Raw genomic sequence first — 22,890 nt, 5'->3', positions numbered from 1 at the left:
GAAATGGAATAATTTTAACACTACTTCCTTCACCCAGGCGTTGTTGGGAGGAAAACCTACGCTAGATACAGACATCAACCAAGCCAACACTAATCTGGAAACTTGGATTACAGAGGCACTAGATAGGACAGCACCATGGAATACTAGAACCCCTAAGAGACAAAAGGAAATGGCACCTTGGTTCAATGATGAACTGAAGATGGCTAAAAAAAAAAGTAAATCATTTGAACGAGTATGGAGGAAGGAGTATTGCAGTAGGGCGAAAGAAGATTACAAAAAGGAATTAAAACAATATCACACACTTATTAAAAAATCCAGAAGCACTTTCTATACTGAAAGAATTGAAGGAGCAAGTAACTCCTCCAAAGAAATGTTTACCATACTTAAGCCCCTCAGAACACAAATAGCTAGAGACGACTCGATCGCCTCTACTGAGAGCTGTAACAAGGTAGCCGAGTTCTTTGCGAACAAAGTGGCAAAAATATACGAAACCTTCCCGGTAGAAGCACGACAGGGTATAGGCCTGACACACGGAAGCCAGGAAATTTTTGCAGGGGTGACGCTGGACGCCTTTGATATTCTGGAAATAGATGAACTTACAGCCTTAGCTAAAGGTATAAAGTCCGGCTCCCCGCTTGATCCAGCCCGACCTAAAATAATAATGGAGGGAGCTAGTGTAATTATGCCTTACATATCGGACCTTATCCAACGCTCCTTCCAAACAGGCCCTGTCCCCACAGAATGGAAGCCGGCCATCATCAAGCCACTAAAAAAGAAGCCTTCATTAGATCAAAATATATTGGACAATCTCCGCCCTATCTCACTATTGCCAACACCGTCTCCCACAAACTGCTCCTGCATAGGCTAGAGACGTGTGGCATCAGACACAGTGTGCTGAACTGGCTAGCATCGTTCCTCTCGTCAAGGAGCTTTCAGGTTACACAACAATCATATCGCTCCAAGAGCATAACCCTGTCTCAGGGTGTACCACAGGGCTCAATTCTGAGCCCCACTCTTTTCAATGTTTACGTGGGACCACTAGCAGAGAAAGTGGAGAAGTATGAGGTATCAATTGTCTCTTCCGCAGATGATACGCAGCTGATTGTTTTGCTCTCTCAAAACAAAGACCAGACAGCTGTACGTTTCTCTGAATGTTTAAAAGAGGTAGCACACTGGATGGCAAATCAGTGCCTCAAACTAAATGGCAGCAAGACGGAGGTACTGATTGTAGGTAAGATGCCATCCATATGGTCAACCACATGGTGGCCTGACTCTCTAGGCCAAATACCCACCCCAAAGGCTGAGGTAAAAAACCTCGGAGTATGGTTCGATTCAGAATTGACATTCGAGAGCCAAATCAGAAAGGTAGCGGGAAAATGTTATGGCGCGATGAAAACTGCAGAAAATCCTGGACTTCTTACCACCTAATGCCAGGAAGACCATTGTTCATTCAGTAGTAACTTCCCAACTGGACTCTGGGAATGTATTATATCTTGGAGCCACTAAGAATGATCCGGCCAGACTGCAGAGGGTACATAATTCGGCGGCTCGTTTGATACTTGCTCTGCCAAGAAGAGCCAACGCTAAAAAAACCCTGACAGTTCTCCACTGGCTGCCAGTGGAGAAGCGCAAATAGTGTTTAAGGCAATGTGCCACTGCCATCGAATTCTTCTAAAGAAAGGAACAAGGTACCTGCAACTTTAAATTACTAAATACATACCAGGGCGCTGTTTAAGATCACTGGACAAGGACTTGGTGACCGTACCAAGAACTTTTAGAGCCAGAATGGGCAAACGCTCGTTCAGGTACCGCGCTGCAAAACTATGGAATAGCCTACCTATTAACTTAAGAACAGAGCCATGCAAAATTAAATTCCGTAGGCAACTAAAAACCTAGCTATTTGTACAATCACTTCAAGGATAACCCTCGACTGGCCTTACACTACGGTCATACGTGAAGATAGCTACCGCATCTCCAAGAATTCACTCGAAGCGCGGGGACACACCGGTGGTATAACCAGGCGCTCTATAAATGAATAAATAAATATATAAATATCTAAGCTGTCCAATATGATATCGATGCCATTGGAAGAACCAGTGGTGTTCCTCCATATTTAACTTCAAGCCCTATTATGCAGAAGGATACAAGGACGATTAGTGTTAGCAGAAAACCTCCAAGGGCTTCTTTCCATAAAAGTCGAACCCTCAAGGATATGCCTTTTAGTTCTTGTTGGAACTTGCTGCCTTACTTTGGGGCCTCATCCCTTGTTAAGTATCAAGGCATCTCTCCCTGTGTATCTCCACCTTCCTCTTAGCCAGGAGCAGCATCATAGCGATAAGTAGGGGGGGGGGCTCTCTAGGAATGCTCAGGATCACCACGTCATCAATATAATCAAAGGGCCCGATTCCCAAAGGCAAAGTTAGATGAAAGTCAAACTTTACGACTTTCAGTATTCACAAAGGGCATTTACGAGTAGTAAAAACCCTATGAAATGCCCTTTGTGAATACGAAAAGTCATAAAGTTAGACTTACGTCTAACTTTACCTTTGTGAATCGGGCCCAAAACCTTTATTCCAGAATGGGGTCAACCAGTAGCAGCACCATGTCAAATGGCGAAAGTCAATGTCTTCCCACCCATATGAGATACAACAAGAGTCAGCCCTCAGTCCTAATGTATGAAGCCCTACTGGGGTGCAAAATATTATGTGCAGAAACTTGATATGCTGTAGTCGTAATGTGTAGTTGTGGGGGAAGCAATCCCATCTGGGCATAGCAGTACTTCCAACGTTCTTCTGTCAAGGTTGGACCCAGGTCTTATTGCAAAACCTCAGGTGCCCTGGTGGTGGTCAATGGTGCTTGTTTTGCATAGTCCTGTACACTCTGGTGATTCGTTTTTGGGGGAGGGAGAGGTCAGCATGCTCTCTAGAGCTGTCAGTCCCATAGCCTCCTGAGGGAAAGACAGGCATAGAGAAGGTGATGATATAGTAAGGTGTCTAGCGGTGAGCATACAATTTGAGACTGAACTTTACGTAGGTCAATGAAGGTGCCCAACAAGTACAAGTCCCCCATCTCAGCAAGGCCCATCTGAGCCACCTGTCTCCGAGCCCAGCCCTCCTGGGTAGAGGAAAGCATTGGGTTGTGCAGTAGATGCAATTTGGAAGCACATAGGCAGTCAAGTCAAGCTAACTGGTGAATTCCACCATGCTTTTTTGCCCCTAGGGCATGTCCACTTTGTGCATATCGAATAAGGGTGGGCGGAATTTGCGAAAGTGTCTTTCGCAAAATGTCGCGAAACTGCAACAAATCTCCGCGAACACGCCAAATTTTGTGTACTCGCGGAGATTTTTTGCTGATTATTAATGCGTTACTGAATTTGACCTTCAAGTCTGGCACCTGCTTTATTTATATCTGTAAGTGCTTCCTGTTGAGGTTTAATTTTTGTGACAGGAGCATCGTGCCAAAAGGAATCCTGCCCTGCATACTTATCCAAGAAGATGCCACCGTTTTGTGCAATACCTCTACTCAACTGGAGTACTTTCTACTGGCTAATCAGTAAGTGCTACCTCGGTGGGTAAATGTATAGTATTTTTCCTACACTACAGCTGCGTAAAGGGCCAGAAGAGTTGTCTCCAGCGACCATGTGTGTCTGTAACTTTTGCCACCGCGCCGAAGGGCGCCGGGTTCCCTCGAGTGAGCTGTCCATCATAGTGGGGAAAGGGCGGGAAGACGTTGCACACCACTGGTGTGTGGGCTGGGGCTTCTATGCAGTTCACATGCCTCTTGTTTATAAAGAGTCAGAGACCGACCAGCGCAGCAGATGAGGAGACAGAAACTCCTGGTGTCAGGAACTACATGGGGATTGAGCTCGAGAAACTCAGGGATGCACAGACCTCCATCAAGGATTACAGCAAATTGTTGACGGTAGATATGGGGAGAAAGCACATCTGCTTAGCCTCCACCGTGCTCACGAATCTTTTGTGCTGATTGATGCGTTACTGGATTTGACCTTCAACTCGGGCACCTGCTTTATTTATATCTGTAAGTGCTTCCTGAGGTTTAAAATGACAGGAGCATCGTGCCAGAATGAATCCTGCCCTGCATATTTCCGTCCCGCCGCGGATCGCGGAAGTTTCGACATTTTCACGTTCCGCGCGAAAATGTCGAAATTTCGCAATTTCCGCGAGCGGAACGGAAATTGTCGCCCACCCTTAATATCGATGTAGCTAGTTTACACTGAGATGCATTATCTGCTTCTATTGCAGTATGTGGGAAGAACAATTACTCAGCTGTTTGCCCGCCCATGTCATTCTGGTCAGTCATGTTCTGATGCCATCAGAACAGCTCCAGTGAGCGGAATTGGAATGTCACGAAATAAGTAGAGAAATCTGCAAGGACCACCATTTTTACAATGGCTACCCTTCCCGCAACTGAAAGGGGTAATCCGGAAATGATAGGGACCTTCTCCTCCAGCCATGTGACTGCCACCCCATATTTATAGGAGAAGAACTGAGTTTTATTGGCGCTGACCCAGATGCCCCGGCACTTGACAGAGGTTTTAGCGCACTCAAGTGTATGTTTCATCTGAAAGTTCTCAGCAGTTGCAGTCACAGTGAAAATGATGGACTTTGACCAGTTAATGTTTATTTCCCTAAATTTGCCAAACAGCAGGAATTTGCAGATTATAGGCAAATTATTCCAGGCTTGTTCCCAGACATAGAGGGTCATGTCATCTGCGTACATGGATACTATCCGTCTCTGTGCTGTGTAGGCCAGTCCCCATTCAGTGTGGTGCTGCCTAAGCCGGACTGCCAGGGGTTCCATCACTATTGCATATATTATTGAGAAAGTGGGCATCCCTGTCTCATTCCCCTTTGTATGGCAAGGGGGACAGAGATTGCTACGTTTACATGAATTCTGGCAGTGGGGAGTGTGTATAGCAGCCTAATGCACTGGAGAAAGGTCCGAATAATGCCTGGACTCTGGAACAGCATAAGCAAGAAGTGCCACTCCAATGAGTCAAAAGCCTTGTATCGAGAAAAACAGTGATCGATGGGAGCTGTGAGTTTAGCTCTTGTATCAGCGCCAACAGGATGCGTATGTTATATGCTGCCATCCGTCTCGGGACAAAGCCCGACTGATATGGCCGGATGATGTTCGGAAAAAGAGGGAGAAGTTTAGAGGTGAGGACCTTGCCCAATATTCTGGTATCTACATTAATCATGAAGAAGGGTCTGTAGGAGTCAGGTTTATGGATAGTGACTATTAACGCTTCTCTATGTGAATGGGGCAGACTACACTTGTTCTGTGCCTCCTCTTACATGGCAAGTAGGTGTGGTGCCAGTTCATTCACATATTCTCTATAGAACTAGGCAGTCACCCCACTAAGGCCAGGTGCCTTGTCTCCCGGCAAACTGCGGATCATCTAGACTATGTTTTCCTTTGTGAAAGTAGCATCTAGATACAGTCTGTGTGAGTTGTCAAGCCATAGTAATTGAACAGTGTTCAAGTATTCAGTGAGCCTATCTATCAGGACCTAGTCTTTGGAGATGTAGAGTGTGGTGTAGAATTCCAGTAGTGTCTCTGTTATATAATGGGTAGTCTATGATGTCGCCCCCTCGTCATTCGCGAGCTCCAGGATGTGAGCTGCTCAATTTGTTACCCGTCAGGGCTGCCAGGTCTTATCAGACCTGTCTCCCTCAACATATAGTCTAGTGCTGGCTTCCTTATGTAAGAATATGTTATTTCTTTCGGCAGCCTCCTCATATTTAGAGAGTTACTCTTGAAACTGCACCTTGAGGCCCAAGTCGCCCATCCCAATGTATTGGGGGTCTAACTCTCGAAGCTTGTGCTCCAGGGTAAATCAATGTGCCCTCCAATCTCTAAGCACTGCAGATTGTCTGGATATGCAAAATCCCTGATGTAGGCCTTGAAGCCTCCCAGAGCACCGTGGGAGAATATACTGTGGGACCGATATATTTCATAAAGTATTTCGCCTGGGCACTTTGGATTTCCATGTGAAATACAGGATCTTGGAGTGCTTTGGGTGGTAGCCTGTATTTGCTGCATCTCCCAGAGTCAGTCACAACACAATGGGCATGTGGTCAGATAGAGTTTGTGGCATGCGCTCAATGGCGGCAGTGTGCGTGTTACCATCTAGCATGACCAGCCAGTAGTCTCTGCGCTACCAGGCTCCCTGGGCCTCAGTGGCGCATCTGCACTCAATCAGATGGGTGTGCCTGACATGCTAAATGTTTGTTAGGTCATTCTCTGTGAGTATGGAATGCGGGTGAGTGGCTGCTCTGGGGTGCGGTCTATGGGCAGACTACAACTTGTCCAGCCGGGCATCTAGCACTACACTGAAGTCAAACCCCCATATAAAAGTAGTGTGTTCATAGGCAGCCATTTTATTGCATACCTCAGCAAAAGAACTCAAGCATGTCCAGATTTGGGCCATATACCCAGGCTATGGTGATCTTCATACCCTGAAGAATTCCATGAAGCCTCACACATCTCCTTTCTCTGGCGCACAGGGAGCCCAGCATTAGCCACTGCACTCCTTTCTTGATGAGCACCGCTGCTCCCCACACATAGGCGGAGTATGTCACCGCATGCGTCTTCCCTCGCCAACCCAAGCGCAGCTGCCCCCCTTGATGCCTCCATCAGGTGCAATTCTTGCAGGAGCACTATTTCTACTTTGTGGTGTCAGAGGTGCGCAAATGCCAGTCTCAATATTCTTGGGTATTACGACCCCTGATGTTCCATGTCACTTGTGAGATGTCTGTCATACCAAAAGATAAAGGGTCATTAGTCTGAGCAATGTTTGCACGCCTCAGGGAAGTGAGTCTGTTAATATGAAGTGCAGTCAAGTACCACCCACTGTCACTGTACATGATTCGTTGATTCATGCTGTGCTGATGGAGAAGAAATAAAACTCAATATTGCCCATCCTAACTCACTGAAGGTCATGCCCCCTCCCAAAAACAAAAATACTGGGAAACAAGCAAATGGGAAACATTCCCTGGGTGCTCAGTGAGACAGGCAGGTACCCCACACTGTGTGAATGGGAAGAGTCGCCCAGTCCATTATCAGGTAGAGCTGCTGTATTATACAATGTGGGCCCTTGTGTGGCTTGGGTTAGTCTGAACTCCTGATCAATGGATCTGGGAGCAGCCACTCCCATTATATGATGTAGGTGGAATCTGCCTGTTGTGGCAGGCGGACGAGCAGCCATGGGGTTTAATCGTTGTTTCTAGGATGGCTTTCGGGGTCCTCATCGGCATCATGATGTCTCTTGGTTTGTTTCCATGCAAGCTTTCAGCAGAATGTATGTATGTCTCCTCTCTCCCTTGCCAGCCGATGAATGGTGTCTCGGTTTCGGAAGTTGAGCAGTTGGGTAACTATGGGGCAGGTCCGGCCCCCCAGGAGCGGCCTCAGCCCCAGAGACGGATGTGCTCGCTCTGCCGGGAAGAGGGTTGTGATATGCCACAAAACTGACAGCAGGAGACAAGGTCTAAGACACGGGCAGCCAATGCCAAGCAGCACCTCACTCCCTCCGAAGTCAGCGCTGCCTCTCCAAGCTGAACAACAGCACATGTCTCACCTCCTGTCCTCCGGGGGCTCCCCTCGCAAGGACTCGAGGGCCAAGTCCCAGACCAGTCCGGCCCATCAAATCCCCGTGCCAGGCCAGAGGTTGAACACAGACCTGTCAGGCACTGCTGGTGGGTGTGTATTTGGAGAACCAAGTGAGGAGCAAGGGCAACATCTCACCCACCGTACGTTCTCCTCAGAAGTCACGCAACAACACCCACCGCTGAACCCCTCCGTGGCTAACTCGTCCAATCTTTGCCTGCTCTGCCGCCAGCTGATTATTTCCTCCGACACTCGGTTGTGCTGGCCCTCCTCGACAGTTTTTGGGGCCGCAGTCCAGTGGTGTAGGGAACCCCCACTTGGGGGTGGCCACTGTACCGGGAGGAACAATATTCTGTGTCTCAGTCAACGTTGACTCGTATTATATTTGGCCTATTCTGTCTGCAGACCTGCAGACAATGTATTTATTTATTCACTGTACAATTAACTAAAATCTTTACAGTAAAAAACGTCGACAAGACTAAAATTAGTAAAAATTTCAGATTCTGTTTGGAAGATATGCCGCCCCCTCCCGACGCCCACTCAAACAGCGGGCAGCCCTCAGTAGTTGCTAAAAACAGTCTACGTATCAAGACTATAAGCCGTTTGTCATGGCACTTCAGTTGGAGTCCATAGGATGTTGCAATCTTGATTGGGCGAATGAAGAGGGGCAGGTGCTTCAGTGCTGGTTGGGGGCCTGGCTGCCTGCAGACAATGTGCCATTAAACATTCCAAGGTAAGAGCAGAGAAAGGCTAAGAGGTGGGGGGTAAGTGCTTTTAAGTGAGCCCCGGGAAAGGAAAAAAGAAATGATGAACGGATTTAAAAAGAACAGAGAAGCAAGTAGAGTGAGTGGGTGATGAAAGATACTGTGAGAAAAAAATGCAAGAAAAAAATTGGTAGATAGAATTGGAAAACAAAAGGGAAAGGGAGGAAGATTTAAAACAACAAAGGAAGGTTGCAAGGATGGAGGACTGGAAGAAGGAGCATTTGGATGGAGAGGTGAAAGAATCAATTAGTGAAAGGTTCGAAGGAAGGGTGTATGAAAGTTTGAACAAAAGTGTGTAAGGACAAATGGATGGCAGTATGAAAGATTGCATTGGTGTGTGAAGGAAATGGTCATTGGATGGATGGATTGATGAAAGGATGTATGGCTAGATGAATGGAGAGTTGAAAAGGTGAGTTTATGAGTGAAAGGATAGATGAATAAATCAGTGAGAAGATGGATGGATGGAAATTCAACAGATTGCTGGAATAACAAAAGGGCGGGGTGAAGGATCAAATAATGAAAGTGTGAGACAATCAAAGGATATATAGGAGGGTGTACATGTGAAGAGAACAATTCTAGGAAGTGTTGGGCTTGCATGCTTCACGCACTCAGTGTCATAAAAGATTTGTTTCACAGTTGGGGGTATTATAACTTTTTGGCTACTTCCTTGCTGCAGTCACCACATATGGACTCTGCAGTTAAGTATCCATGTCAATATGCTGCCTGTCGCTCCATTAGTTGACAAATTGTGTCAAATGTGGCACTGGGCCTCAGAGCCTACCAGTCAGGTGACCATCTTTCAGACCGGCTCAGTCCACCCCCTTGCATCCAGAATGTGTAACTGTTAAGTGTCTTTTTTTATGTACTAACCGAATTACTGTCTACCTAGTTATATACAGGCTTCCAGTAACTGGTGTAGCAAAGGTGCCATGGGCCTTTATGAACAAAAATTATGCTTACCATCCCACACTAATGTATGTTGGACATGGCCCTTCTTAGGGGATTTCCCTGAAACATTTTGCTTTTGTTACTCCTGGCTTTTGCTGTCTCTCATTTTGTGGCCTTAGGATTCTGGGCACTTTCCCACTGCCATTTCAGGCCGGTGTAGGCGCCCTTGCACCTATTTTGATTTTCTATATGTGTCAAGCCCGCCATTGCAGGCCAGTGTCTGCGCAGTGGCAACTAATGTGGTTTTAAACATGATTCCAGTCTGCCAATGCAGGCAGGTGTGAGCGCAGTTGAACTTTTGCTCAGATTGGCTTTGCTAACTCACTAGCCCATCGTGAGGGGACCTTTCACTACCACTAGGGCAGCCCTAGGGTAAGCCCTGAGGGGTGAGGCACGTGGTAGGTGAAACACAGGGCAGGTTCACATGTGTCAACATTGCCCAGGTAGTGAAGAATACCCATATGTGTTTTCGCTACCTATGAGGTTCCCTCTTCCTATAGGTCAACATTGGAGAAGGGTGGAAATGACTTCAGGTTTCAATAATGTATTGCAGTGGAGCAGCCTCATAATGATTCCTAGCATTGGATTAACAATAACAACTCCATTCCTGTGGTAACAGTGGTTTTGTCATTGCTAGCTTAGAAATGCCACTTCTAGAAAGTGGGCATTTCTCTGCTCTTAAACGACTTGAATGCTTTTTAGTTTGACCCCATCCCACACTGGGGGCTGGGGAATAACATCTGTGCATTCCCCAGCAACAGCTATAAACATTGGGCATGCAACTGGTACAGCAGTCTTCTGCCATTTGATGGCCTGGTTGGATAGATTGGAGGGACAGGTTTTGACACTTGGCCGCTGGAGCCAGGTCATGGCCCGACTAAAGATTAAGATCTGCATTCCACAGCCTCATGGAAGAGAGCACTGAAATTTATGGGAACCCCCCAAATCCCCCCGAACTTCAAAGGCACACTACAGTGTAACTACTGGTGACATAGTTCAGCAGGGCAGAGATATACTTGTGGGGACATTGGACCGGAGAACATGGAACTACGTGGTGCACACTGCCAGAGGAATCTGTTGTGCACGAGGAGGATTACTGCCATTGAAAGGGACCATGCACCCTTCCTGAATAGTGACTGGCCTGAGCTGACTACCTGCTGCCATATGGCACCCTGAAGTGTGCTCTCGAAGGGCTTGTTGGCTTGCTCCCTGTTTTCCTGTGGAGCTCCCAGGCACAACAAAGACCGCCCGTGAGGGACCCACACATCTACTAGTGACACCTCTTAAGTGCCCCCATCGTCTGCCAGACCCCAACTGGTAGTGCGGCATGAGCGTGGAACTAAGAATTGTGCCTGGATTGCCTTCTGTGGAGCCCCAACAGCATTGCCTGCATCTAAGGAGTGGGGTACCTGTATCGTGGGGACCACAACACACATAAGCGCCTTATTAGTGGTGAGCGGATTCGCCGGTTGCGTGATCCAGCGTGGCTGGCTTCGTCAATTATGCCACATTTCATGTGGTGTCCAATTCACGGGTTGCGACCCTCTGATGTAAAGGCATACCCGTAGTAGTTCCTCATTCTACCTCATGTGGCACTGCTGAACTTGTATCTGTGTGTGTGACCAGAATTGCGTTGTGTGACCAGTATCAACACACACCAGGCATTGCACCTCATTTCCAGGGAGGTACGGAATTTGCAACTCTTTGTTGTGTGTAACCAAATATGTCTGGTGCGACTCGGAGTGACACGCATCAGATGTTGTGCATAATTTCCAGGGAGGTACTAATTTTGCAACTCTTTATCATGTGGAACCAAAATTGTCTGGTGTGGCTTGTACCACCGCGCACCAGACATTGTGCCCGGATTGCCTGGGTTCTACTCTGTATGACGTGTGCCTGATGGAGTGCCTCTTTCTTCTGAGACGCTCCGCTTCTACATTCCACATTCATCGATTGTTCCCTTTTGGGCCCTCAGTGCGGTGGACCAACTGCTCTCTCCTCACCCGGACCCCAACGACATCGTGCTGTCATGTACTATTGCCCAAATCTGGCATGGGTATTGAGAATGACTGACGGGGTCGAAGAAATGCTTGTGAGAATGATCAGAAGCGAGTCGAGAGACTACTTGACCCCCACCCTGTGCTTTGCAGAACTGGTCTGGTGCTGGAAGGCCCTTGTGGAACCCTTATGAGGGACCGACTATTGCCCTCAGTCGCTTCTGCTCTGTATCCTGTGGGTGAACTTCCCAAGTGGTGGCCAACTCCCATTTGGCAACTGCCTCCTAATTAGTCCTGTTACCTACCCCACACCTTTTTGCCTGATTAAGGGCAAATTACGAGTTTGTCAGTCCATGCGACCGCCAAACTTGTGGTGGATGTGTGGTAGTGGTCGGGAATTGCCGCACCAGGGGTCCATGTGCTGTATAATGAGTACGGCAATCGGACTGCCCTAGGGCACCCGCAGACGCCTGATATCCACGATCCCTGGTGGGGGGGCGCGACGGTCTTGAGGCCACAATATGCTTGGTGGTGCCGCTGTGGCATTGCCAAGCATATTAGGAGTTTCCTCAACGCCAGCAGTCTCATGGCAGTTCTCACACCATGAAACTGCTGGTGGTGAGGGGGCACTAAAGGGCCAACCTCTTGCCACTATTCATGCGGGGGGCATGTTTTTTGCCCCCCTGTGTGCATGCACCCCTGTTCCTGTATGGCATGGACTGCACAGTCCATGCACTGCAGGAATGTGCATTGGCGGTCCCACGGCGGTGCAGAACTAAGGCTCACTTATGTGCCTTTGTACTGCACCACCACGGGACCGCCACGCCACCCACCCGCCAGACCACGCTCCCACACCACCAAACTCATAATCAGGCCCTAAGTGTGACTGGAGTTGGAGGGTGGAGGGAGCCTTGGGACACGAGGTCTGCAGTGTGCCATCAATTTACCTGCTGAGTATCAGTTGCACCGCATTGTGGTGCTGTGTGTATATGTGTGCAAGTGCGTTCTGCACGGTCCTGCTTGATACCCATTACACAGTGTATTGGTGCTGAGTGAGAGTGTGTCTGTGTGTGGGAGTGACAGTCTGTGGACTGCCAGTGATTAATGACACTGGCTGGAGTTGATGATTTACATGTTGATTTCTTGTCAGAAGAACACTACATTTAACAGGGTGGACCTAGGTTAGACAACGATTTGCACCGCATAAAGGGTGCTTTGGGAGTAGATTTGGATCTTTCCCAAGTGTGCATACTACTGATGCCATTCTAACATGGTTGGGCCTGGTACTGCTAGTAATATTTCCAAGTGTGATTTATGCCCAGAAATACTTGATGTTCATGTTGTATTGATAATTGTGTGTGTTGAATGCAAACGTTGTTTACATACATCATGTGTAAAGTCTCCTTTCTGACGCTCAGTGTATTCACTGTGAGTGAGTGCTGTGCCAATGCCTTACACATTGCCTCTGTGATAAGCCTGCCTGCTTAGTGCCAAGCTGCCCAGGGGTGAGCGCAGGTTATGCAGTGAGTGTAATCACCCACCCCTGATGGGAGTGGTAGGTTTTGCCTGGCTAGGGCATTGCCCCAGCCAACCAGAAAGTAGCAGTTCCAACTGGGTATTAAAGACAGGCATTAATGGGCTGCAGTAAATCCCTCACAAACCTGAACCCCGATGTCATTGCATTTACTGCAATAAGTACAGCTATGCCTCTGAGCTTGGTTTCAAAACTAATCTAATGAATGGTATTAAAAACTAAAATCACAGATACAAAATATTATTTATCAAAATCTGTCTTCTGGATGTAAAATACTTAAATAGTGACACTTTCCTGGTGAACTTAAACTCCAACTCTCCAACTGCATAGACAGTAATAAAAGTTGTTCAAGTAGCACACAGCACTTGCTCTAAATCCGTAACCTGAAGGTTTCTCTTCATAGCATGGTACTATTACATTTCATGGACCTAACATTTCTCCCTTGCATACTGGACTTCCAAGTGTGTACTGTTACACTTCCAAATGTGGAATGTTGTGGGCAAATATCACTAGTACCCCCCTTATAGCTATAATATGTGAATAAATGGCGACCGCGCGCACGTGCAGCGTTGATGCGCAGCGGGCGCGCCGATTGTGCGCCGAAGGTGCGCCAAAGGTAAGCCCGTCTGCGCCCGTCCGCGCCTGGACCGTGCCCAGCACCAGGACCCCTGGCCCCCACCGACGCAAGACGACCCGACAGACCTACGACGCCACCGCCCTCAACGCACTCAATGCCGGCCGAAACCCCGCCTGCTGCCGGGCCGCCCCGAAACGCTTCCACGGACCCTTCACCTGCACAACCTGCAAGTTCACCTGCCTCCGAACATGCACCGCGCCCACCAAGCCAAACCCCAGCAGCAACCTCAAGTGCATCTTGCTCAACACCCGCTCCGTCCACAGACACGCCGTCGAACTCTGGAACCTGCTCGACACAACATCACCAGACATCGCATTCCTCACTGAAACATGGATGAACGCCTCCTCAGCCCCCGACATCGCCATCCCGGATGGATACAAGATCATCAGGAGGGACCGCGTCAACCAGACCGGAGGAGGAATCGCCATCGCCCACAAGAACACCATCCGCATCACGACCGACGCCGACGACACCTTCACCGCCGCCGAACACCTCCACTTCCAGATTCACACCGACCCTAAGACGACCCTCAGAGGCACCCTCATCTACAGACCCCCGCGACCACGCACACAATTCAGCGAAGACATCACAGACTTCATCAGCCCACACGCCCTCCCCTCCGCCGACTACATCCTCCTAGGGGACCTCAACTTCCACCTGGAGAACAACAAGGACCGCAACAACCATCAACCTGCTGGACAACCTCGCCAACCTCGGACTCAAGCAATTGGTCGACACCCCCACCCACTACGCCGGCCACACGCTTGATCCCGTCTTCTCATCCAGCAAGCACATCGCCTTCAGCCACTCCACCGGACTTCACTGGACCGACCACAGCTGCGTCCACTTCAGCTTCAGAAAAACCACCACCCACCACCAACCGCAACAGGCTCCTCACAGAAGCTGAAGCAAGATCACCGCCGACCAGCTCACCACCTCACTCAGCCAGAACCCACCTGCCAGCACACCGGACCCCAATGAAGGAGCCCGCAACTTCACGCAGTGGCTGACCGCCTGCGCCGATGACCTCGCACCACTGAAGAACCCTCCCAGCAGACCCAGAAGCAAGAAGGCCCCCTGGTTCACCGACGACCTCAAGGACTCCAAGAAGACCTGCCGCACCCTCGAGAAAGCCTGGCTCCTCGACCGGACCACTGACAACATGACCGCCCTCAAACACGCGACCCGCAAGCACCACCAGCTCATCCGCACCACCAAGAAGAAATCACTGAAGGATCGACTGGACAACAACGCCCACGACAGCAAGGAACTCTTCAGCATCGTCAAGGAGTTCTCCAACCCCAGCACCGGCAACAACGACATCACCCCGTCACAAGATCTCTGCGACTCACTCGCCTCGTTCTTCCACCGCAAACAGCTTCGGCGCACCATCCTCGCACCCACCCGTCGAACCAACGCACCCCACTGCCACCCTCTGCACCTGGACCGCAGTGACCACCGAAGACACAACCCGCACGATGAACACCATCCACTCCGGATCTCCGACTGACCCCTGCCCCCACCACGTCTTCAACAAGGCCGACTTCACCATCGCACCCCAACTCCGAGACATCATCAACACCTCCTTCGACACCGCCACCTTCCAGAGCTGGAAGCATGCCGAGCTCAGCGCCCTACTAAAGAAACCTACAGCGGACCCCACCGACCTCAAAAACTTCCGCCCCATCTCGCTCCTCCCTTTTCCTGCCAAAGTCATCGAGAAGATCGCCAACAGACAGCTTGCCGCCTTCCTCGAGACGAAAGGATCCCTTGACCCCTCGCAGTCCGGCTTCAGAGCCAACCACAGCACCGAGACCGCCCTCATCGCAGCCACCGACGACATTCGAGCCCTTCTCGACAACGGGGAAACAGCGTCACTCATCCTCCTGGACCTCTCCGCCGCGTTCGACACTGTCTGCCACCGCACCCTAGTCCAACGCCTCAGCAACACCGGCATCCAAGAGAAGGCATTGAAGTGGATCATCTCGTTCCTCGCTGGAAGAACACAAAGAGTCCGCCTCCCACCGTTTCGTTCCGAAGCCACCGAAGTCATCTGCGGCGTCCCGCAAGGATCATCACTCAGCCCCACCCTCTTCAACGTCTACATGAGACCTCTCGCAGCCATCGCACGCCAACACAACCTCAACATCATCTATTTCGCCGACGACACCCAGCTGATCCTCTCCCTCACCAGAGACCCCGACACCACCAGAACAAGCCTCCACGAAGGGATGAAAGACGTCGCCGAATGGATGAAGAACAGCCGCCTGAAACTGAACTCAGACAAAACGGAAGTCCTCATCCTCGGACCATCACCCTCCGCCTGGGACGACTCCTGGTGGCCCCCAGCCCTGGGCACCGCCCCCAAGCCAACAGACCACGCACGCAACCTGGGCTTCATCCTGGACTCCTCCCTCTCGATGACCAGACAAGTCAACGCCGTCTCCTCTTCATGCTTTCACACCCTCCGCATGCTCCACAAGATCTTCCGATGGATCCCGATCGAAACCAGGAAGACGGTCGACGGTCACTGAGGCCCTCGTCACCAGCCGGCTGGACTACGGAAACACCCTCTACGCCGGAACCACAGCCAAGCTACAGAAAAGACTCCAACGCATCCAGAACGCCTCCGCCCAACTCATCCTGGACATCCCTCGACGCAGCCACATCTCCGGCCACCTGAGGAACCTGCACTGGCTCCCCGTCAACAAGAGGATCACGTTCAGGCTCCTCACCCACGCACACAAGTCTCTTCACAACCTGGGACCCAAATACCTCAACGACCGCATGACCTTCCACACGCCCACCCGCCAGCTACGGTCCGCCAGCCTCGCCCTTGCCGCCGTACCACGCATCCGAAGAGCCACCGCCGGAGGCAGATCCTTCTACCTGGCGGCCAAGACATGAAACTCCCTCCCCATCCACCTTCGGCTGACCCAGGACCACTTCACCTTCAGGAGACAACTCAAGACCTGGCTGTTCGAGCAGTAGCGGCCCCCCTCCCCCATGCGCCTTTAGACCCTTCCAGGTGAGTAGCGCGCTATACAAATGTTATGATTGATTGATTGATTGGGGTGAAAAACAACAGCTATACAGCATGGGTAAAGCGATATTTATGCATCACACCACTGAAAATTAATGACAATCATGAGGACAAAATGTGAGGCCTTTGACCTCATTCCACGTAACAAATTGTGGTGGGTCTTGTCACATATGGGGGTCCCTATCAAGCTTTTCCAAATTATGATCAAACTCCATACTAAGAATTTTGCTCAAGTCCGATTTGGCAGCAAGGGCGAATTAACAGAACGCATCCTTGACAAGAGTGGTGTTCGCAAGGAGTGAGTTCCTGCAACTACGTTATTCACCCTATCGATGAATGATATAGTGTATGTATTGTTGAACTGTAAAAATGAATCCCCTGCCCTATATATAGGTGTTTGGAATGGGTCTAGTCAAAATTGCTGCCATTTATGCGGGTGGGGAAGCTCTAGAGAGCATACATAATTTTGATTATCTTGGGGTTAAGTTAATAGAGAGCTTCAAATGGTCAGGACAAACTACCAGGAGTCCTCTGCAAATAGAGCAGAGATCAAATGCTATCAATAGATTACATAAGCAAACAAGCTCATGCCTTGTTACACCAGCCCTAGAGGCTTATCGCTCAAAAGGACAGCGTGCTGCGTTTTATGGTGCTGATATCTGGGGCTTTACAGATGTCCATCCATTATCTATTGCTGAAAATACATTTGCAAGAAAGCTAGTTTGTGTCCAAATAGAACACTTTTAACTCCACTATATTTTGAATTAGGATTGAAGAGAATTAATGACCGGGCAGCACTCAAACCCCTAATGTACTGGGGGCTTATTTATGAGCCCTTGCGCCACTTTTGTCGCCGCCGGTGCGTCACTTTTTGTGAGGCACCAGCAGGGTAAAAATCTGCCATGTTGCGTCATATTTACAAAGTGACGCATCTAGGTAGATGGGTCACTTTGTACACCCCTGTGCCACATTATACCTGCGCCAGGTATAATGTATGCAGGGTGGGCGTTTTGGCGCAAGTAAGCCTCGTAAAAGTGATGCAGTGAAATCTATGAGATTTCACTGCGTCACTTCTAGGACGCAAATGTGTCAATATCTTACGCCTGCCTCACAGCAGGCCTAAGACTAACACTGGCACATTTGAAATGGGACTTGCGTAACACACTCCAGCAATACGTAATTTTTTCGCCTACAGATACGTAAGAAAAACTGACGTATCTGTCACTCCTTGTGACAGAATGCATCATGCTGTAAATATGACGCATCCAGCATGTCGCAAGGAGGGCGCAATGAAAAGTGACGCATCGCTCTTTTCACGCAGCGATACTTCACTTTTCATAAATGAGGCCCTGGGTTTGTCTCTGGCCTACTCCAGAGTTAAGTGATTAAAGAGATGCGCTCAAACATTTATTAAATACAATGAGAACAAAGGAAGTTCCCTGGCTCAAATTTGTCTCAAATTGTTTCAAAAGGCTGGGTCTTAACAGGTTATGGAATGTGCCAAATGCTATAGCTCGAGCCTACATTATCAATCTGAAAACTTGCTAGTGGGCACATATACAATATTGTTATATAGGAAATGGATCAAATGGTTCGTTGACTAATATGTACCTTGACTTTAAACTGGTCCCGTGCTTTGAGACATTTTTAGACTCAATATCTCCGCCCTTAGCTAAAAGCTGTATGTCCATTTTCATCTAGGTATTCTACCATTGAGATCCTTCACCGAAAAATGGAATAAGGATCTGGTTACAAGCCTTTGTACGGCATGTGTCTTGGACTGCGAGAACGAGACACATATAATGTTGTTCTGACAGAATACCTTGGGTCTCGCGGCAAATGGGTTAGTCCAATATGTCAGTCTTTGGGCTTGACAAGATATCTAGTTGCCCATAGAATCCTGAAAAGTGTTACATCTCTGGCTGTAGTCTTTGCTGTTAGCAAATTCGTACAGGCTGTTTGGCACAGGCGTAGTAAAATTTTAAAAGAAATAGTTTGCTTATATGTTTTGGGCCAATAACAAATGTAATTTTTGGACTATAAATCAAAGCATAATTACAATGTTCTTAAAATGTCCTATGGATGTAATCCTAACTCATAGGATTGAAATGTATATTTATTGAGATTTTATAGTTGCACAGACAGGTTTTAAAAATATAAACTGATTCGGGCATGCGCCATTTTCATTCACTTATTTCTTAAAATGTATATCACTTTATTCTTGTATGTACACTTTGATGGTTCATGGCAACCGAAATAAAGTATATCTACTGTAGATCCTCTAGTAGCCCTCATATCATGCTTGGACCTATATGTGAAAACCAATCCCCAATGCAGTCTCTCAGACATCCTTCATCTGAACTAAGAGCTTCAGCATTGCTTCAGAGGTCCCCGCTACCCATGAGAAGTCATCTGTCTCTCTCTATTGGTGCTTACATCTAATCTTCAAATCATAAGAGGATCTTAGATACTGTTCCATTTTGTAGACCCTAAATGGACTCTCATAGACCCCCAGACACCCTCAAAGTCCCTCTACCAGCCACCAGTTTCTCACTTTGGGGCCGATTCACAGAACTAACTTTAGACAAAATCCTAAACTTACTACTTTTGGTATTCACAGAAGTTAGGATTTTGTCTTAAGTTTGTCTTAAGACAAACTTAAGACAGACTTAAGACAGTCTTAAGACAGACTTAAAACAGTCTTAAGACAGACTTAAGACAGTCTTAAGACAGACTTAAAACAAACTTAAGACAGACTTAAGACAGACTTAAGACAGACTTAAGACAGACTTAAGACAAACTTAAGACAAAATCCTAACTTAAGTCTGTCTTAAGTCTGTCTTAAGTCTGTCTTAAGTTTGTCTTAAGTCTGTCTTAAGACTGTCTTAAGTCTGTCTTAAGACTGTCTTAAGTCTGTCTTAAGACTGTCTTAAGTCTGCTTAAGTTTGTCTGAAGACAAACTTAAGACAAAATCCTAACTTCTGTGAATACCAAAAGTAGTAAGTTTAGGATTTTGTCTTAAGTTAGTTCTGTGAATCGGGCCCTAAGTTCCACCAGTACTGGCACGCAAATCTTTACTGCAGATCTGAAATGCTCCTCAACCGACTGCTCAGACATTAACTGTCACAAGTTAAATGTACCACTGTGCTTCCAGCCATCACATACCCTGAAAACTATTTGTAATTACAGTCCCTCCTCTTTACCTTAGGAGAGCCCTAGTCTCTGAGATGACCTATACTGGCATTCAGAGCCACGCTTCCATTCCTTAGAACTCATCTAGGAGCATCTTGGAAATGGTCCTAATTGCAGAGTTATCCCCAAACCTTTTGCTTCTTCCTCCTATTTTTTCCTGACCTGCTGTTGTTGGTTTTAGGCTTTAGGACTCTGGGCACTTTGCCACTGCTAATCAGTGCTAAAGTGCGTATGCTCTCTGTATAATTTGCGTTTAAGGATTGTATGTAAGTAAGTAATCTTTATTGCTTGGTTAATAAAAATCTTAGCAAACTGCATATAGAAACACATACTAACGTAAAACAGTGCTAAGTCTGTTAAAATTGTAGTTATTTCATAAAATACAAAAATATAAAATTTGCATACAGTACTAAAAATGTAAGTTAATATGTGTGTCATGTTTAAGCACACAGTGGCTGCTATGTGACAGTCTTCTGTTTAGTTAACCTAGGTTCAAGTATCTGTGTGATTAAGTATAAAATCCTTGCCAGGTAAAGGGTAGTCTAAAAATGGTTAATGGATTGGTATTTCTCTGATTGGCATATTTGATTTACTGGTAAACCCCTAGTAATGTGCCCTATGTGTGCCAGGGCCTGTAAGTCAAATGTTACTAGTGGGCCTGCAGTACTAAGTGTGCCACCCACATGAGTAGCCCTGAAAAGGTATCTAAGGCCTTCCACTTTAGTGCCTGTGCGCAGTTTGTTAACTGCCATATCGACCTGGCAAGTGCACCCACTTGCTAGGCCCTAACCTTCCCTTTTTATACATGTTAGTCACCCCTAAGGTAGGCCCAAGGTACCCCTGTAGTGTTTGTAAAAGGTAGGACATGTCCTGGTGTGTGTGGCATGTCCTAATAGTGAAATACTGCCAAATTCGTTTTTCACCATTGCAAGACTATCTGTTCCCATTGCATAGAATGGGAAGTTTGCCTATCCATCTTGTAAACATAATTACCCCTGGAAACAAAGTAGGAAAATAAAGTTTAGCATGCCTAAACTCAGAATGTTAAAATGCATCTTTTAGTAAGGGTGATTTTTATATTCTATGTTTGAAAATCCCACACTTAGCCATCCAGTGTGCCTCTGCTAGGATGGGCATTGGCTTTGGAGTGACAGGGGCTGGGTATGTGCAGTGGCTCCAGAGAGTCTGGATGGGTCAGGGCTGGGATGCATAGACCTGGGCTGCATTTAGAGTAGGGGGGGGTAAATTTCCTTTCACTTGAATGGGCCAGGTCTGCCTTTCACAATGCAGTCTCCCCCCCTGCAAGGAAGCTGCACCAGAGAGGACAAAACTGGTTTTGACTGAGCACAGTGCTTCTCTGCCACCAGAGAACAAAGGATTTTGTTGTATAAATATTGGGGCCCAGACCCCAGAACTTGAGACCATCCCTGCAATTCAAGAGGACCCTTTGCCAAGGAGAAGACTGGGCAGAAGTACTTCCCCTTTGCTGTGTGTCTGGGGTTGGGTTGCAGTTGCTGTGACCCCTGCTTGAAAGAGATCTCCAAGGGCCTCTGTGTGCTGGCCTCCTGTTCTGGAGTCTCAGGGACACAAAGACTTCACCCCCAGCTCCACTGAACTTTGCTGCTGTGAGTTCTTCCCTGCCAAGGGGTGCCTGTGCTGGTTTTGGACCTCTAGAGGTTGTTGCTCCTCTTGCAGCTGTTTTTCCGATGCACCTCTATGGCGCGAAAAGAATTTCCATGACATCTATCGCCGCTGCAAGAATCAAAACATCGAGGGATCTCGGCTGAAGAAAACCAACGCATCACCTCTCGACACCGCTGCATCGATCACCGACGCATCCCGGATTTCCACGTATCGCACCTGTGTGGCAAGTTTTCCCGACGCATTAAGTGCGGACTGGAACCGTCATGAAGTATTGCCGAATCACCCCCATACAGACCAGATTTGCACAACCTTTCCTTTGCATGCAGCGGGACTGTTGCTTTGCCTCCCAAAGGTCTCAGGAGTTGATGCATCTTTTTATTTCCTAATCTGCGGGTGTTTGGCCTAGCGAATTTTGACGCAACTAGAGGTACTTTGTGTAAAAGTCACACATCCTTAGTTTTCTGTGGTACAGGGTCTTGAAACCTTTTTGAGAATCATTTTTAACTTTGTATTTTGGATTTTTGATGTTTTGGTCTTGTTAAGTTTAGATAAAAATATTTTATTTTACTAAAATGGTGTGGTGTCCATTTGTGGAGTTTTCACTGTGTTACTGTGAGTGTTAAGTACAAATACTTTACACATTGCATTTGGGATAAGCCTGTCTGCTCGTGCCAAGCTACCAAGGGGGTGAGCATGGGTTATCTAAAGTGTGTATCCCCCTTACCCTGACTAGAAGCAAGGGCCCCTTCTTGGGCAAAGGTACCTTCCTCTGCCAACTAGAGACCCCCATTTCTAACAGAGCTCTTTAACGCCTCACCCACCCTCAGAGCACTCAAGCTCTCAGGCTGCTCTTAGACCCCATGCAGCGTCTCTTCTAGAACTCAAATTCTTAAGCTGAACCATAAGTGATCTCCACCCCTATTCAGTTTTCTTACAGGGCCCTACTGGCAGTGGTTGAAGTGCATAAATTGGTACGGGACCTGTGATACTGAGTGCAATGGGGTGGGGTCATGGAGCCTAATGTCGGGGTTAGAGGCATGCTTAAAAAGCAGCAGTGGCTGGTGACTTTTATAGGTGGTGGCACATAACTACTTGTCCTGAGTTATGTGGAGTGAGAGAGTGAAGTGATTAAGCCAACTATTCTCAAGGGAGCTCAGATGAGTTCTGCACCTTACACATTTTTTAATAATAGAGCGTAAGTGGTGCATTTTAAAGTCCATTACAGCACATTTGCTAAAGAAATTGATTAAACATCTATATGTCTCTTATATACCCTCATTGTAGCTGTGCAAGAAATAGTAAAATATTCTCTTTCACTTTAAGACTAATACGGTCACAAGATACTTATGGCCACTACCAGGTTTGTAATTTCAGCTGTTTTCCAAGTTGTGCGGCTGCAAGTTTCATTCATTATTTTTAGTCTATGGACGTAGTGACACTTAAAACACTATGTCAAGATCTTTCTTTCACCTTCCATTCCATGATTCTCTTTCCATCAGGTC

At 47.7% G+C, this 22,890-nt stretch overlaps 1 protein-coding gene across 1 annotated transcript in view; it reads left to right on the top strand.

Moving 5' to 3' along the window:
* Positions 1-22,890, top strand: part of LOC146816671 (adhesion G protein-coupled receptor F2-like) — a 499,236-nt gene that overhangs the window by 72,765 nt on the left and 403,581 nt on the right. The gene's annotated exons all lie outside the window — the stretch shown is intronic.

The sequence above is a fragment of the Triturus cristatus genome, chromosome 6, assembly GCF_964204655.1.
Source record: "Triturus cristatus chromosome 6, aTriCri1.1, whole genome shotgun sequence".
Lineage (NCBI taxonomy): Eukaryota > Metazoa > Chordata > Amphibia > Caudata > Salamandridae > Triturus > Triturus cristatus.
This window is presented reverse-complemented; position numbering and strand designations above follow the sequence as displayed.